Below are 19,007 nucleotides of genomic sequence, written 5' to 3'. Positions count from 1 at the left end.
TCTTTATCTGGAAAGAAAAAAAGAGAGAGTAGATGAGGGAGGATGTCTTGAAAGATTAAACGATTAATAAGAAAAAGTCAGAGATGCTTACACAGCCTGGAGTCATTTAGATGACCTGGTGCACCTATGGCGTATCCACCCTAAAATGTCTAAAGTGAACTGAATTTGATAGTCTCAGTGAAGTCCACGCTTAATGGCTATGCTGTCAGGGAACGTTAATAAGGAGCTAATAAACAGCCCAAACTTTTTAATACTGTAAGGAACCAAATTAAGATCTGTTGTATTAAAAATGTGCTTGTTCTTTCTGTTGCCTACAAAAATTAACACTCTGTGTTTATCAGCCTGTCATAGTAAGGAGAAATAAATATGGAAAGTTAATTGATTTCAAGTCTTGCTGTCTTAAACAGATGTGTAACTCCTAGGCAGTTTATAAAAAAGTGAATTAATCGCACTGCTTTTTTCAGCCAATACTCTTTACTGTCATTAAATGTCTGTATCATTGCTTATCATCCAATGTTGGTAATACAATTCATAGCACTATATCTTGCATTGAAAACTCAGCTACTCAATATGGAGATATATTTTTTTTAATCCAAAAATACCTCCAAAGCCCTGCCCTGCTCCATTCCTCCTGTCCACACGCCCCACCCCCCAAAAAAAAGAACAGTTCTGGGAAATGTTAGTTACCTGCAGTTTTGTTACTTACTCTATTAGCGTTTTCAGAGAGAAATACGAAGTTCTTTTTCTCGCAAAAACATAAGCACATGGGAAAGTGACCTGAGGTTTTTGGGGAATGTGGACGGTTTTAACTGTCTATCAGTATATTCTCCTTCTTGAAAATGATTTCTGAAAGTAATGTTTGTTTAATGGTGACTCAATATGTCCACTGTTTTCTTGGAAAGGAAGTTGGTTTTGGAAATAGTTACAGGCACTGATCCGGATTTTGGTGTAGCATATGGCTCACTTCTTTTTTCAGGTTATATTAATATGACATTCACGAAGTTTTGTGCTACTTCCTCCCAGAGATGCAAGTCTTGACCAGCGTAGAAATATTTGAATGCACAAATCTGCTTCCATTATACCTGTCTTCACGTTCTTTCATGAATAATCAATAGTTTCTCAGCATAGTTAGTGTTCATTAATATACAGCAGAGTATTCATTTAAAAAATAAAAAGACAGTAACGTAAGGTACTGCATGGAAAAATTTGTAGTGTAAACAGTTCCTATGCAGTCACAAATCTCCAGGTTACCTACAAATAGCAGGAACTTCTGTTCCAGTCTTTCACAAGGAGTGACTACAAACATTGTTTGACATGATGCCTCTGTTCCCCTTTTGTCTCACAAAGCTGTTGCTGTAAGTAAAAAATAAATAAGTCATGCTTTCATGGCAGCGTGTCTGTGAGTTTCTAAACAAGTCTTACAAATGCACTTATATCTCTATTATTATTTTACAAGATCAGATGTTCTATCTGCTTCTAAGTGAAGAGCACTTACTTTCCGGTATGCTAGCCTCAGAGATTGTATGTAATGACAGTTCACCAGACACAGGGAAATGCTAGTTTTCCTTATGCTTTGGTAAAAGTAGACAATAATGCTGTAATTATTTTGTGATCTGTTCCGTTGGTGGATTGTGGGCTTGTTCATATGTAGTGATGGCCCAAAAGTGACCTCTGTAATATGGGAAATATCATTCCTCATTAAACAAATAATTTTGGGCATCTGATTTACTGAAGATTTTCAGACATGGCAAACACAGAAACATAGGTTACGCAGGGAGGCAGTGGAAGACTTGTCAATATAGCCCAGTTCCCTCTCTTGAACCTTATTTTTTTACTCTGAGGCCAGATCAAATAGTATTAAATATATAGATGTATGCAGAGTTCAGCTTTATTTCAGATATTTCAAGTTCTTTGAATGAGGCCAGTGTTAAATTTTTTTGCCTCAAGCTATGTCTCTTTATTACTGACAGAAGAGTATGATTGCTATCTGGCCTAACTCCATTGAAAAATAGCATTTGAAGCTAATGCTTAAATGTTTTAGGAGCTTTTTTAGGAAATTTATTAAACTGAGGTTTGGAAATGGGTAAAGCAAAGGGAGGTCTCTAAAAGCTGACATAAAACCAACCATAGAGCAGAAAGGAACAGTTCTGCTAAAACAGTGATCGTGAAACATTGAAAAGAAAACAACTTTCAATGACGATAGTTAATAATCCAGATAATGCAAGGTAGAGAGATGTTTATGTCATTTCAAGAGGATAGGGTGAGAATGAGATAGAATAAACTTCAGGGGTTAATGAGTTTCTCCAGTTTCGCTTTGCCAGAAAAGGAGGCTTTTCAGGGCCTGTGTTATTAACATGCGCTGGAGAACTAACATCAGCTTTCCTAGCAGGACAGTTGTGTCCCACAAGATTCTTGTTATTCCTGCTCCTTCTGTTATTTTCATCGTCTGTTTCCAGGGCACTACTTCTTGCACCTCTGGGTAGCATCTTCCTCTCTGTATAGCTTCTTTCTCTTCCTAAAGATTTGTGTTTCTTTCCATTCTGTTCCTCTTAGCCTTCTTCCTCTTTCTTTCTTTTCCTTTTCTTCACCTGCCACGATTTAATGCTTCATCACTTTCGCATCCATTCTTTCCCTTCCTTTGATGCTGCGAGGACATCGCTTTTCTGCCTTGGTCCAACTGCGTAAATTTTTCTTTTTAACTACAACAGAAAATGCTTCTGAAAGCACTCCAGTACCCATATGAATAGGATATATGTGCTCCAACACTCCAGCATCTCTTCAACCCCATTTTCTGTATTTTTAATTGTTTTAGATTGTACACGAGAGTGTCAGGGGCTGTATCTCAGTGTACAGTAAGAGCCGGTTCTCTTTCCAGCTTTGGAGTCTGTATGTGTGTCTACACTGCAGAAATCGCATGCTCTTAGCTGGTTCATGGAAAAAAAAGCTCTGCAAAGTCTAGCTCAGATACCTCAGGATGTCATTGTTCTTGCAAAAGCATACCTCACGGTTAAAAAGAAACATATATTGCAGCATATATATTTATACATACGCTTGCAAATATGTAAGTTTTCAACATATTTTCAGGGGTTGTAGTTTTCAAGACACTGTGCAAGCTGCACCTTCTGAGTGACTTCTCAGACTCATCGTTAGTTGACTGAAAGGCAAATGTAGTGTTTGCTACTGCTTTTTCCTGGCTTCTCTTTGTATTGCTCTTTGTCATAGATGGACTGCATTAAAGAATGAGTTTCAAACATTATTTTCCTTTGTATTAGTAGAAACTTTAGCTGAGGTCCACTTGTTTTGCAGAGATGTAACTCATTGAAGGCACTGAGTTTGGCATGTGTCACTGGAGATATATTTGTTGAGGCAATAATGCTCTATGAAAGCTACAAAACCAAAACACCAAAGCATGGTGTTTTGAGAGGGAAAACCTTCAGTCTGTTTCTTGTTGAACCTTCAAGCCTAGTGTTTTGAGGGGGAAAAAATTTTTTCATGTAGATAATTTCTGTATCAAAAAGAAATACAAACCTACGTTGCCGTATTTATTACTGGACTTGGTATTTAGCAGAAGTAAGAGACATCTGTTTTACAATGCTAATTTTTGCAATGAATCATTTAAAGAGGCTTATTTTTTTTCCCAATCAGATGGGAACTAAGATATTGCATCATGAGACTTGGTCAGATTACTGTGGGAGCAGCTGTGGTTCAGTTTCTGTCAAACGTATCACTTCAGTTTTGAGGGTGAAGAGAGTCTTCCTGTAAAGATCAGACCCATTGACGTACATCAGACAGTTCTGGGGCTGAAAGGGCATCTTTCTGCTGTGGGTGTCTCAGATGTCAATACTTTTTAAGACAATGGCTGCTTTGGTTGACATATGTCTAATGTAAGCAAAGTTTACTGTCTTGTGTCCCAGCAGAATATGATTTGGGGTCTGTGGGTGCTGTAGTCCATCTCTGTGCTGCTGTGCTGAATTGCCCAGACCTGTAATCACAGCTCAGACTGGAAACCTTTATGGAGACATTCATAAGAAACATACAGGTCTGAAACTCAAAATAAGAAAGCGTCTAAGTATCTAACTCACAGCAAAGTGCTGTTTCCTACTGAAGTTTAAAAGTTGTATATTTAGCTACCAGAATTATGCTGTCCTTCAGCTTTCAGAGTACAGTATATTCAGAACAGTCTCCAAAGCAGATGATAAATACTCAGTTAAATGTCTTGGATGAGTTTTTGTTTCCAAATTTAGATCAGATTTATTATTGTTTTCATGCATGCATTTAGTCACTGACCGCATTAATACTATGTCCAGCACACCAAATATACTTACAAAATACAGTTGTGGCTGACTTGGTTAGAAAAACATTTGTAATTCTTTTTTTTTTTCCAGTAAAGGTAAACAGGATGCAAACCAACTCCTTTTCCAGAAAACAGATGAGACTTTTAACATTTCTTGATAAACAGCATGCTTCAGCACTGATGCCAAAATCCAGCTTTTTGACCTACATCATTTAGAGTCTATAAGCATTAGGTAGGTTTTTGGCTGTTGTTCTCTGAAGGCTGCCAGCAAGTGGTAAATGTAGTTGTAAATGCAGACACACATTTGCTAAATAGTTGTCAGAGTCCATTTATTAATTTCACAAAGATTTTGGTTTGTTTACGGAGTTCAACTTCTATGCACAGTGCTGGGTTCGAACTGGTGACCTAGGTTTGGAGTTCGCTTACCACTCGCCTATGTTCTTCTATCCCCTTGGACCCTTTATATATATATATATAGATAGATAGATATAAAACACGCTGTTTCTGTATGTGGAGTTGAAATGCCAGTTTAAGCAACTCTCTTAAAAGCCTGTATGAACATCACAAATTACATTTATTAAGAATAACCTTCTTGGCATTCTGTCCCCAAGCATACTGACTATGTGTGTTCATGTTACACACTTCTATATATCTGTTTTATATTTAGTTCAATCTGTAATCTAGAAGAAAAAAAAAAAAAAGATCTCCATTCCGTGGTTCATTTTTTCTATTTAAGAAAATACTGCAAATAAAAACAATACTGTTAAATGAAACAAATATAACAGATAGTACAATCTAAAGAGTTTTCTAAGTATACTTGCAGCATGAAGAAAAGCGAAAAACTAACATTTCTTGGCTAGATTTCCATTGTTTTGAATGGTCTGAGGAGACTTACTCAATACATTTACTAGAGATGTGATGATGAAGTCATTCTGCTGAATCTGAATTCACTCAAATTTAGTTGCAACAAGCTTTCTGTAAAACCTCTTCAAGTTCAAGTAATATTTCAGTCATTAAACTGGAGTATTAATTATACAACAAAATGAAAAGCCATTTCATTTCCATTTAGGAAACTTGTATCTTTGCTTGTTAACAGTCTTTTCATTTATCCCTAAAATATTAATAATAATCTTGGTACTTGTTTACCATGATTTTAAATATTTAATTATATCTCTTGAAAATGATAAATGGAATAGAAATTCATTGCATTCTCTGACACAAATAACACTTCTTATTCCTTTTCTGGGTGAAAAAGTAATAATTTAGGGCAGAGAGTAAACCTGTCTAGTGTAGATCTACCTCACTGTAACTCTAAACAGATGTTACAGAAGTCTTGATTTAGATTGATAGGAGAAAAAAAAAAAAAAAGAAGAAAAAAAGCACTGTGCCTTCCAATAAATATCCCCTTTTTTCTATCACTGTGTGATGAGCAGTCCTCTCAGGATACAGCTATGTTTCATATTTAGCTCTTTAAAATGTTTTTCTTTAATCTGACCTCCTAGGCAGTGGGATTTGGACAGGTTTTCTATAAAACAGATCTTTTGGTAATTTGACCCTTCTGCCTCTGAGCTGCTACTTGAAGAAGCACATATGTCAAAATAAACAAAGAGATTAAATGTCATATACCTGGCTTCTGCTTAAAAGAGTGCGTATATCAGAATAAATACAGAGTTTAAGAGGTGATGTTGAGAAGACAAGTGCTGATAAGGAAAATACTCCAATGGACTTGCTAATTAAAATGCTTTTTGAAGAGCATTGCTTTTCTCTGGTAGTTTTGTGATTCAATGTAAAGACTTGTATCCTGTTTTTTGGTCCTCATTGTGTACAGATCAATTGAAATTTTGAGGCACCATCACTTTCTTCTGCATTTGTCCTTATGTCTTCTAATCTCCTTCTGCCCCTCTCCTGTTATTGTTTGAAATGGAAATGTCCTTTGTCTGGCACACAGAACATGTAAGCAACTAAATTCAGGTCTATCAATGGACTTAAATCCCACTCTGAATTACCCATCAGATGCAGCACATAGCAATTACCTGTCACACTTTCTCACCCTGAGAGCCAAAATGTATCAGTCAAGGACATATTTGAGTTCCAGCAGCCAAGAAAGTGAGTAATCCTGGGCTGAGTGTACAGGAGATACTCTGTATGACAGAATGGAGCAGAGCCATCAGGGCAAGGATATGGACATTTTTAATAGGGAAAGTAAAAAGAAATATACTTTTTTTCCCTGTAGAAATATTTTTCTTTAACCTTGTTATTTAAACAGGGTGGGTTTATTTGTTTATTTGGTTAGATTTTTTTGACTCTTCTTGGAACTCCCTGGGACATTATCTTCCAAGAAACAATGGGCATTTTTTGCAATGATTTTCTAAAGGTCACTCGTTTTTAATCAACTCACTTTTTCTGTAGTAACTGTATGATATTTTTTTGCCTAATTTGTGATCAATGAGCATGAATATTTTAAATAGAAAACTCATACATCTAGCTATCTTTCTAAATGTTGCTGTTACGGTTCTGTGGAGAGGTTGGAAGGGGGATGCTGAACATCCAGAATTACCATTCATTTCTCATTGCCTGGTGGCTATGCAGCCCTTTCAGTGATTTCATGCCTAGGGGTGCTACTTCAGGTAAAAATGACAGGTTGCTATGTTTTCATTTTCTCTTAAATGAAATTTCTCACAGCATTTTCTAAATATGTGCATGTCTCCTGCCTGGTCTAGGTAAGAATTGGGTTCATGTTGCTCAGGTACATAGTGATAGATGATGATTTTAACTAAAAACTGAGATTTAACAAATCCAACTTCATATAATCTTACTAATTTGATAGAGAACAGGTAGAGCATGCAGCCTACCTCCGTTGTTTTCTATCAGTGCAGGCTGTACCAGGCAAAACACAAACTTTAGGTTTTGTTTGGACAGATACCATAGTAGAGAAATAGTTTATTATAAGTTCAAAGCATACTTTAGCATATGTCATTCTTTGACTCTCTGCCTCTGGCTTTGTGTCTGTATGTCTTGTACAAAAATGATTAAAAAAGGAAACAGAACTATAGGTCTTGTTCTGTCTAAAACTATAAAGTATACAAGTGCCAAAAGTTGTATCTGTTGGTGTCGTATGGTTTTCCTGCCCTTACTGTTTTGAGATTTCACTTTTGAAGAATAATGATCTGATATTACTGATAACCATAGTCGAACTAGTTATTTTAGGAGTCTGTCTTCTAAATTTTCTGATAGGATATTTTCCACCTTGCCATTAAACGTGAACAATAGTACTTGTATTGCAAAATGTTTCCTTCATACCTCTTTAGCAATAATGTCCTCAAATAGAAATTGCATTTCGTGCAAAGAAACAAATTTGGGTCAGATGGATCTAGATTTCATGGGATATAGAGATATGTTTTTTAAAGTGCAATTCATAAGGCATACATGTGATGCTTTAAATAGCTTATCAGGAAAAAGAAGTCATTTTTAATGCAGATCTACCAAATAAAATGTTCTTTGGTAGCATCAGTACCCCTGAAGGCAGACATTTCAAAAGGCAGCGAGAGCGCTAGAGCCAAGATGATGTTGTGAGTAGGATATAAGGCAAAACATAATACAAGGAAATTGATCAATATCTTCTGTCAAAAAGGAAAGTATTACTAATCAAAATTATTGTTCTAGTTTTCGGTTTCTTTGCAAATAACTAATGAGGCACTGGGCTTTTCTAATATTAAGGGTTTTTCCCTGTAATTACTTTAAAAACATTGTTAAATCTTTATTTTTTTTAAGAAAATAATTAGGAATAAAAATGAAAATATTAGTACTTCTTTATTATCCAAAAATGTATTGCTCAGATACTGAAGCAAAGCACAGTCACAGGAAGGGAATCTAATTCTAAGTAATCATTTGAAGTGTGACTTCATAATTTTGTATGAGAATATAATCATGTGTGTGATAGAATTTTATATTCTAAAATTATAAAAATTCTTAAGCTCTCCATGAAACAAAATGCTATTTGATTACCATTGACAAGAGGTTTATAATCAGATAATCTTGTTCATCCCTCTTTGAGACTGTGTTTTATGGAAGGTATTGTGAAAGCAGCCCTACTGCAGTAAAGCTATAACCTAGCTTTAATTTCATTAAAATGGATTTCATGTTTACCATCCACACAATGGAAAGAAGTTGTGGAGCCTGCTCAGTATATTTCCTCACAGTTAAAAACACTACAGCAACAGAAGTAACTGACAAAATCTGTTTTACAGAAAGGGCAAAAAAAACCCGAGATCAGTCAGACCTGGCTGAAGAATCAATTTAACCTTCTCTGACTTCAACAGGAGCTGGATCAGGGTGTGGCTGTGACGTACACTGGATATGATTGATAGAATTAGAAAATCTAACTGAACAGGTAGGTTTGATAAGCACTTACGAGAGCTTTGAAGTTTCACTGACTCTCTAAACAAAGCCAAAGTTTCAGAGCTATTACATCTTAATTTCTACTGTTATGTTTGGGGTTGAAGTATCATTTAGTAGCCAGTATGTTGAGTAATGAAGAAGATCCTTCTTTGAGTGTTCATTAAGCCAAAGAAGTGCCACGTGCTAGACAATACATCAGTTCTGACCATTTGAGACTAGGTGAGGATGTGATTACTTCTGTGATGCCATCAGCACTTGTTGAGCTTTTTCTCTTGGACAAATTAAAGTTTATCAGTACAAAAAAGTTTTTTGTTCTCTGTCGATACTTGTTCGCTATTTAATATTTAACTTGATTTGTCTCTTTTTCCCCCATCTTGCCTTAAGAGAGGCGTCTCTTCCCAACATTTGGAAAGTGCTCCATGTGCCCAGTGTAAAGATCAAGACAATCATAGAATACTGAGGTTGGAAGGGACCTCAAGCACAGTCTGGTTCAACCTTTCTTTGCAAAAGCATGGTCTAGACAAGATGGCCCAACACCGTTTCCTGGCCCAGCTCCATTTCCCTTCGTTCATTTTGTCCCCAGTTAGCAGAGTAAGGGTAGTGAGCTAGTATAACTGCTTTCTGGGAGTCATGTTTCCCTCCACAGCTTCTTATCATCATGTTCTCTTTTCTGTGCCTAAGGAAATAATGAATCACTGTCTCGACAACACCTAACTCAAACTTTTACAGGAGATTGGCTTGTGATCACTAATTGCCCTAAAGTCAGATATTAACACCAGGGATTGTCATAGCCATAAGCAGAAGCATTTGTACTTTGGATTAAGGAATTGGCACGGGAAGAGGGATTGAGGCTATATTTATTCTTGAATTTGGAAGCAGTATATTTATTTTCACTAACAATGGCAGCCAGTAATTACAGCCTTTTCTCATTCCCCTGCCTCGGGGGAACTGAACTGCTGCTGTCTCAGGGGAGGCTGAGCTGCTACCGGCTGCTGCCATTTAACACTTACTGTTCTCCTTTGAACCTGTTCGTGAAACACTGCTTCCCTGTTCCAGTTTCTTTGCTTTCCCTCATAAATATGTTCCTGACATGTCATTTAAAGCAATCTTAGGTATCTGTGCAAATAATATGGTTTAAATATCTGGAGGAGGCTAGCAAACTTATATCTTTGGTTCAAGAGAGTCTATCTGCAACAAATTCCCCCTCCTCCCCATAACTGGATGCACTTTATTACAATTGCAGGTAATATGCATTTAATTTTCTCCTTATTTTTTTCCTAACACACAATCATGATTACAGCTGTCTATTTCTTATATATATCATATGAAACAACATTCTTACCTTGAAGAGTGATCTTTAACTCAAATATACCAGGCTTCCTCCACTACACCAGAAATGGGGAGGATTATCTAGAATGCCAAATGATAAAAAGATTTAGCTTTCTATAAATAGAATATACATTTTCTAAATTATGCTTCTTATTGATATTATTGTACTGCTATAATGTTTCTTCTCTGTTGTTCTCAGTCTCTCTAATGCCAAAGAATGAAAATTTAACTAGTGGTGAATTTTACTGGCAGATAAGGGAGTTCCTTTTATGTGTATATACTAGTAAATGCATCTGAGATAAAAAGAAAGGCATTTCTATAAGCATACACATCTGTGAACACCTTAATTTTACATGTTACTGGCAGATAAATCTTGAGCATTGTTTAAAATTAGCTGAATATCCAAAGTGTAAGATGTTTACGTATTCATCCTGCCCTTATGTACTTTGGATGATGAAAACAATACTCATGCTTTGAATGGACGTTTCCTAATCACATTCAATTTTTATTTGTTTATTTCCTATTATTTCTTCTCTTAAGTATATCCTTTCTAAAATCACGCTGTTTGTTATTCTTTGCAAATACTACAGTTGCCACTTCCTCAGGACAGACTCCTCGCTTAGAAGAGACTCTTCCTTTCCCCTCAGCTATGTTCCTTTTCTTAACAGTTACTCCCCAGCATCCATCATTTTAAACCAGACACCAGGTCAAAGGAGTAAAGCAGAATGTGTCAGATCGGCTCATCTTAAAGATCTTTTACATTACACTGGATCCACACATATTCGCATAGTTTTTAAAAACCTTTGCTCATTCTTGTGTACGGTTTCTCTTTCTGTGCGGTTGTTGTAAAGGGATCCATATAATGGGCAAATGGAATGAAAGGAGCAATCTGTCCAATCGTATATTGTAACTCTTTAAAATCAGAGTGAAATCAACCCTTTAAAATATCGTTAATGTTACATGCAAAATATGGTTTTATTCCACTGTTTAGAAGGCTGATGCATTTACAGGACCCGAAGAAATGAGAACTACGCAGGATAGTTCAAAAGAGAATGTAATGGTACTATATAAGGATTAATTGTGAAAGTAATCATGCTAGTTTTCTAATTATTCAAATCTTAATTACAACTGTGTTGGTCCAATTAGTTCAAAACACAAGGCTAATGTTAGGGTTGGGTGGATACTCAGCATCTGTGCATAAGTAAGAGGCATCTGTTGCCAAGTGGTGGAGTGATGGAAAGTGTCAACTCACCAGCTGTGAAGTCAGCAAAGCTCTTAAAAAACAAATTTGAGTCAACACAATGATTTAGCACTCTTGGGGGAGTGTAAAGCTTATTGCACATGTATACTTCAGTTAGCTGTTGTCACCTAGTGGGACTGAAATCCAGAGCAACTATGCAAATTTAAGTCTTTCCCTGCTTTTTTAACAATGCCCTGCCTGACAGGGATCTGCATTGGGGAATCTGGCAGTGATATTTCTGCCTGTGCTGCAGAGGGTTGGTTTTGTTGTTTTTTTTTTTTCCTTGACCAAACTAGAGAATATTACTGAGCTGTGCAGAATATAAAATGTCCTAAAGTGGTTACAGCATTTCAGAAGTGTAGCGTACAGACAAAAGGATAGAAAATAGTGAAATATTACGAGAAATATCTTATGTTAAAAGTGCTGGCTTTTCTTTCCTCACATCACTTTCCCCATTCTTTACAGTTCTGTAGGGAGAGATGGCTGTATTAAATATCAGTTGTACTTCGTTCATTGTTTATTGCTATCAGTTCCACAAAGACGGGATTTTTATGATTCTGACTATTGATACTGATCTTAGTAATTTCTAGTATCGTCCACAGAGATTGAGGATATTAATAGCGTTACTAACTTTACAATGGTGTGTTTAATATTTATACTTTATTAACATTTAATGGTAACGTGTAAACTTTACTGAGAGATAATCAATTGGCAGCAAGAACAAAAGAAGGAAGCGAACATTAAAACCTAAGACAGAATTATATTCAATACTAATGCATTCACTTTTGACCTAGTTCTGAATTTTATGGATTTTTTGTCAGTGACTTCATTTGCATTACTTTCAAGTTTTTATTTATTCACATTTCACAAAGTACAGATAGAGGAGTGTTTAGGTTCATTTTAGTCTGATAATGTTGTTAATTTACATGAAATGCAAAGAGTTTGGTACTGTACTGCAGTGTAATAGAAAATGAGCTCAACTTTCAGCATTGCTGTCACAGGATTTTTCAGTTACATTAAAATAAAGTAAAACAGTGTTGCAGGGCACTTCTAATATTCTGGATCCAGGTTTTCTTATTTGTAAATTACAGGAAGAAAGCCTTTGCTTTTCTTGCTGTCTGAGCACATAGCCCTTTTTAGGTATGGTTTGCACTTTAATACAGAGCCTTTTGCTTTAAAAAAATAGTATGTCTATGCATGTACGGCAGTACTTGATCTATCCTATTAAAGCAGCACTCTGGGCTGAAGAAGCTAAGCAACTCAACCCACCTCAATAAAAATATCTATAAATAAACACAACTACTTCTGAACAGGTGTAATGAAGTGGAAATTTTAGTGGTTGTAAACTGAGGACTTTGGTGACTTGGAAAGTGCCTTTTTATAGTCACAATTTATTTAGGTATTTCAACATCTGCACACTTCATACTCACAAGGCAAATTCAGGATTTCTCCACACTATATTGCAGTTTGTGCATAAATGTGTGTGCAGTGATGTAATGATACAGACAGTAGAAATACATTAGGTTTAGCTAAGATTACCTGACCAATGTTACTTATGATGGAGAGACTTCTGCAGAAGCTTCTGGACGAGCTAAAGCTGCCACTTCCAGCAGCGTCACAAGTCTGAGTACAGTATTTCTGGAAATGGGGAAGAGAAGGAGCATGGTGAGACACGCAACAATTAGTTATATGTGCTTTAGTGTTTTAGATTTCAACTTCCTGTTGCAGTTGTCGCTGTATTTCACCTGCGAAATGTTCTTTCCGTTTAAATCATACTGACAATGTGAATAGCTCGTGTATACTTTAACTAAACAACTTACCAATTCAAGTGAGCTGCCTCAGCTGTAAGACATGAACTCAGAAGTGATAAAGCATGGCACTGCTTCAGTAAAATGGAATAAGAAATCATTTTGACAGAGCTTAGATCTTGGTCTGTGCTGTTGAATGGGTTTGGTTGTGGGATTTATTATCCCCCCCCCTTTCCTTTCAAGGTCGATGTTCCTTATTTTGTGTAGAGTACATCTTACATGACAGTACAGGAAGAAATGCAAGCTGGCTCTGTTAATGCTTTTGGGGTCAAAATGGACTCCTGAAAGCAGGGAAACAGCACCTGAGAAATGGTGTTCGCTGTCACCCCTTAAAGGCAAACAGTGACTGAACATCAGATGATCAGACTACAAATCTTTCCTAGAGGCTTGGTATGAATGATTTCCAAAGTAAGTATTTCAGTCCATCAGTAAGTAAAGGAAATATTTCCCCTCTCTCAAGTCAAGTCCCTTGACTACATGGAATTAAAGGAGAGCGGGAGCTGTTGCTGTGATGTTAGAATAATGATTATAAGTTATGTCTGAGAACTGATTCTCATTTATTGGGTCTGTAGACACCTTTAAAATAACAGAAGCATTCAGGCAATTAGCACTAGAAATAATAAAGTGTTTTTGTTCATTTCTCATCCTACCCTTTGCTAATGCAGCAAACACTATTCAGGTGAGTAGCATTGATTTTTTTGAAGAAGACTTGACATTTGCCTATGATAAGAACAAAGTTTTAAAATCCATAATCATGCAGATGACTGGCTATAGAGTGTCTAAGACTAGTTCATTTTTTTAAGCTTTCTCAGGGCCTGAAAGAAACAAACCTGTGCCTCTTTGATCTGATGTTTCCTTTGTTGCTGTTCCATCCTACATGCTAGAACAATGCTAAATCTTCAGTCGCATGTCAACTAAGCTAGAATAGTTGTTTATCTACCCCCCCGCCCTGCACAACTTCCTGTGATGTATTTGTGTACATAAATAATGCTACCAAATTTGTGGGTAAAAATTGTGCCAAGTTAGAGCTTGTCTCAAAAGTCAAACACCTTATAATCAATGTGTACAACTATTTTACATTTTTGTTTGCAATAAAAGACTGATATTCACCTAAAACTAATAAGGTAAAATAGAGGAGACAGAGCATTTAATCTGACTACCTCATATAAGATGGTATTTCTTTAAATTGTTTGTTCCAAAACCAAAGGATTGCTTTTTTGTCATTTTACTCTAAGTTGTCATTTCTTCCAAGATTTTGAAAGTGTACCTTGAAACTGTGTGCATCATGTAAACTCTTCTCTCATATAAATGCAGTATATTATGTCTCAAACATACCAACTAAATCAAGCGACTTCAATGCAGTTATTCCAGAATGTTATTAGTTTCCATAAGAACAGGTACTGGCAGTATCTGTCTGATAGAATCACATCGACATTCTCTGCTACTTCAGGTTGAATTGCTGTTGTCATGTAAGTGAAAGAATTTATAAAAGGTCATGTACCTAGACATTTTGTTGTTTATATCTCATCACTAAAAGCTGTTCACACTGACGTCAATGACACTTTAGCTGGGATAATTACTAAAATAAGTTTTGTCAACTGTACTGACTTTAGAGCAACTATTGAATTTTACACTACACCAAAAAAAAAAGAATGCAGAATATCAGATGTTGATCCAGAGAAAATTTGTCATACTGATTTCAGTAGTACTGGATCAAGGTCTGATACTCTGTTTTTCAAAAGGGAAAGAAAACAAAACCAGATCTTAAGAACACAAGGGGAGCTGTCTTTATAGTATATCTTGACAGCATTTCATTCAATATTATGTTCATCAACGTCACAATCACTCCTTTGAAGCAAAAGCAATTGTAAGAAAACAGCTACGGATTCCTGAAAATGTGAGGGTATCAGAAGGCTGTGTACGTTCTTTGTTTATGAAGATTGTCTTCCAGTATTCCTCTGTAGCTGAACTTTTCCACTAATAACCTTGAGTCATCAGCACAGTGATGCAGAATGCATAGAGTGTTAAGGACAGCATGAAGCTTTTAATTTAAAATATTATTTTCCAGGGAAAAACAAAATGATGCTAACCATGGCAGAGCAATATGCTGCTGTGTTCATCAGTATAGACTCTTTCATGTCAATTAACTTCAACTTCTACAGTGTGTGATCACTAAGAAGAAATAATTTTATGGTGTCCTGCACTAAAGTTCAGTAGCCATGTAGTTCTTACGTAACTTGCATTAAAATAGAGAAGGTGAACAGAAAACTTAATAGTAGAGGTCAGGTAATGGTTTACCCAGTAGGCTAGGTTGAAGACAATACAGACCAGTCACCCTGTATGCCATACCCCAGCAAAGATTCTCTTTGGAGATTTGCTTTGGTGAGTTGAACTTTTTCTCTAGTCTCCTGCAGGACAGGAACAAGTCAGACATGAGATAGCATCAATTCAGTTTCACAGAAGAAGAAAATTACAGTGCTTATTCTCTCTGAAACACATTTTATTCCAGATGACATGAGGAAGCAGGCACTAGTCTTGCCGGTAGAAAAATCAAGGAGAACAGTAGTTCTGAACATAATATGAAGGACATTGATGGTTCTTTTTGTACTCCTGTAACCTTCTATACATGAAATCTGGACTCTCCCTCCTACCTGCACTACTGTATCTGCACTAACTGTAATAACTTGATTTGATTTCATTATGTGAAGCTTTTGTTGCAAGAGACCTTGTTTACCTTCTTTCAAGGAGTCTTACAAAAATAACATACTGGACATAAATCTGCTTATCCCACAGTTCCTATAAACATTCACATTTGTAATATAATTTAAAGAAATAATTTATTGATCTTGCAAATCAAATGGTGTATATAACACTTGTGGTAATAACTGACCATAACTTTCTCTGTGTTGTTATTAATACAAGTCCTCATTATTCAACGTATCTCTTCAGTTTCTAGCTATTTCTCCTACATTCTTAGAGTAACTTTAGCTTCAGAATAAATTCCAGAGAATTCCTATTGCCAGTTCTAGCTTGCGCATGCTCATAGGATCCTGTTTGAATTGTAAACAGAACATAAGAAGTATATTACTAGCTGGCTTTTCTTCTGTGTGTTTAGGACTAATTCAAATCCCAGTGATGTGAATCAGAGTTTTCTTATTGACTTTCATGTGAGGTGGATTGAGCCCTTAGGCAGTCCTTCTAACTCAGGTTCTTTAACTGCTAATGCAGCAACTAGGAAGAACTAAGGCATGTCTCAGTTACTCACCACTTTAACAACATGTGGTGGGAGTGACTGCAACTGTATCATTGAAGAGGGAGGAGACAGTGATTACAGTTTATGGTTCCCTCTTTCATAACATCTTCAACTAGCTCAGGCTGCTCAGAGTCCAGTCCAGCCTGACCTTGAATGTTTCCAGGGATGGGGCATCTACCACCTCTCTGGGTGATCAATTCCAGTATTTCACCGCCCTCATTGTAAAAAATTTATTCCATCTAGTCTAAATCTACCCTCTTTTAGTTTAAAACCATTACTCCTTATTGTACCACAACAGGTCCTACTGAAGAGTCTGTCCCCATCTTTCTCGTAGCCCTTGTTTAAGTATTGAAAGGCTGCTGTAAGGTTTCCCGGAGCCTTCTTTTCTCCAGGCTGAACAACCCCAACTCTTTCAGCCTCTCCTCATCAGAGAGGTGTTCCAGCCTCTGATCATTTCTGTGGCCCTCCTCTGGACACACTGCAACAACTCCATGTGCTTCTTGTGCTGAGGGCTCCAGAACTGGACACAGTACTCCAGGTGGTGTCTCACCAGAGCAGAGTAGAGGGGCAGAATCACCTTCCTCCACCTGCTAGCTACACTTCTTTTAATGCAGTGCAGGGTACAGTTGGCTCTCTGGGCTGAGGGAGCATACTGGTGGCTCATGTCCAGCTTTTCCTCCACCAATACCCTCAAGTCCTTCTCTGCAAGGCTGCTCTCAATCCCTTCATCCTCTAGCCTGTATTGATACCAGGGGTTGTCCCACCCAGATGCAGGACCTTGCATTTGGCCTTGCTGAACCTCAAGAGGTTTGCACAGACCCACTTCTCCAGCTTATCTAGGTGCCTCTGGATGGCATCCTGTCCCTCAAGTGCGTCAACCACACCACTCATCTTGGTGTCATCTGCAAACTTGTTGAGGGTGCACTTGATCCCACTGTCTCTGTCATTGAGGAAGATATTAAACAGTACTGGTCCCGATGAGGACCCTGAGTCACATCACTTGTCACTGATCTCCAGATGTTGAGCTATTGACCACGACCCTCTGGATGCAATCATCCAACCAATTACACAGAATCACAGAATGGTAGGGGTTGGAAGGGACCTCTGTGGGTCATCTAGTCCAACGCCCCTGCCGAAGCAGGGTCACCTACAGCAGGCTGCACAGGATCTTGTCCAGGCGGGTCTTGAATATCTCCAAAGAAGGAGACTCCACAACCTCCCTGGGCAGCCTGTTCCAGTGCTCCGTCACCCTCAGAGGGAAGAAATTCTTCCTCATGTTCAGACGGAACTTCCTGTGCTTCAGTTTGTGCCCATTGCCCCTTGTCCTGTCACTGGGAACCACTGAAAAGAGCTTGGCCCCATCCTCCTGACACCCACCCTTCAGATATTTGTAGGCATAAACATAATTCTTCATCCACCAAACAGCCCACGCATGAAAACCATCTTTCTCCAAATTAGAGAGAAGGATGTTGTGGAGGACCATGTCACAGGCCTTACAGAAGTCCAGATAGATGACATCCATAGCTCTTTACTCGTCCACTGACATAGTCACTCAATACACTCACATCTAGTAAGCAAATATGAATTTTCTTAGTGCACTTTATCTTTAAAAATTCAAATCTAAATCGCCACCATGGATAACACATCCTGAAGGAATATAAAATAAAAGGCGCTATGGAGCACGTAGTTCAGTAGCTGCCTGTTTCAGACAGTAGTAATGGAGTTTAAGTGATCTTTGTATACACTAAAGAGATGTATTTGAATTGTAGTATGACAGTATTTTCAGGGGAAGCCTGATTCTTTTAGTCAGATAAGGGAATTCACTACTTGTGTTGCACTTATATTTGCAAAGCTGTCACCAAAATTGAGAATACTGAAAGCTGAAGCTTATCCTGTGAAAGTGGTGATGATTCAGTTCAGATTTAGAAAGGCAAACAAAAAAGTTCTATGAACGGCCCCCCCAATACCTTTGTGACTTTACTCAATGCATCTACTGTATTCCCATATCATCTTCTTCAAGTAATACACAAAGAAAAAAAAAAGGTCATTGCTTTTGTTTTTTTCACCAGTTAAGTATAATGCTACACTGGCTGCCTTAATCAGCTTCCCATATATTCTCATTGGAGCAGAAGGAGAAATCATACCCACATCACAATCGGAGAATTATAGGTTTTCATCAGCAAAAAGCTGAGAGACAAAATAAGGACTCTCTCTTTCTAAAACGTGTTGTACCACGGACCCATATAGTTTTGGAACATTTAATCTGAAAAAGAGACTAGGAAGGAAAGAAAATGTTTGTCATGTATGAGAAATGCCATGTAGTCTCTTCCAACTGCCTTTTGGATTGAGAATTCAGGAACTTAGAGCTTTCCAGAGCTTAATAAGGAGTTCCTGTTAGAAGTTTCTCAAAATGGGAAAGGCAGGACAGTTGAGATACCAAGAGAGGATGTGCTGCTGTGAAAAATATGGACTGCATTGCTGCCTCTCCCTGAAGATAATGTAGAGCATTTGGAGTCCAAGCAAGGTCTTTGAGACCATCTCTGAGTAGAAGCCAAATATTTCAAAATTTTTTGTTTGACATTTCCGATTCCTGAATTTGGATTTTTTTTTTTTATAGAACTGAAGAGGCATAAAAAATCTAGCCAAGAATATGTCTGTGCCTTTCCAAAGCAAGGCAAAACGCAT

The 19,007-nt window shown here is 37.3% G+C and overlaps 1 protein-coding gene across 1 annotated transcript in view; it reads left to right on the top strand.

The window, feature by feature from the left end:
- Positions 1-19,007, top strand: part of CDH12 (cadherin 12) — a 390,071-nt gene that overhangs the window by 154,273 nt on the left and 216,791 nt on the right. The window lies entirely within an intron of this gene.

This window comes from Opisthocomus hoazin, chromosome 3 (genome assembly GCF_030867145.1).
Source record: "Opisthocomus hoazin isolate bOpiHoa1 chromosome 3, bOpiHoa1.hap1, whole genome shotgun sequence".
NCBI lineage: Eukaryota > Metazoa > Chordata > Aves > Opisthocomiformes > Opisthocomidae > Opisthocomus > Opisthocomus hoazin.
Note: the sequence above shows the minus strand (reverse complement) of the source record. Positions and strands in the feature narration are given on the sequence as shown.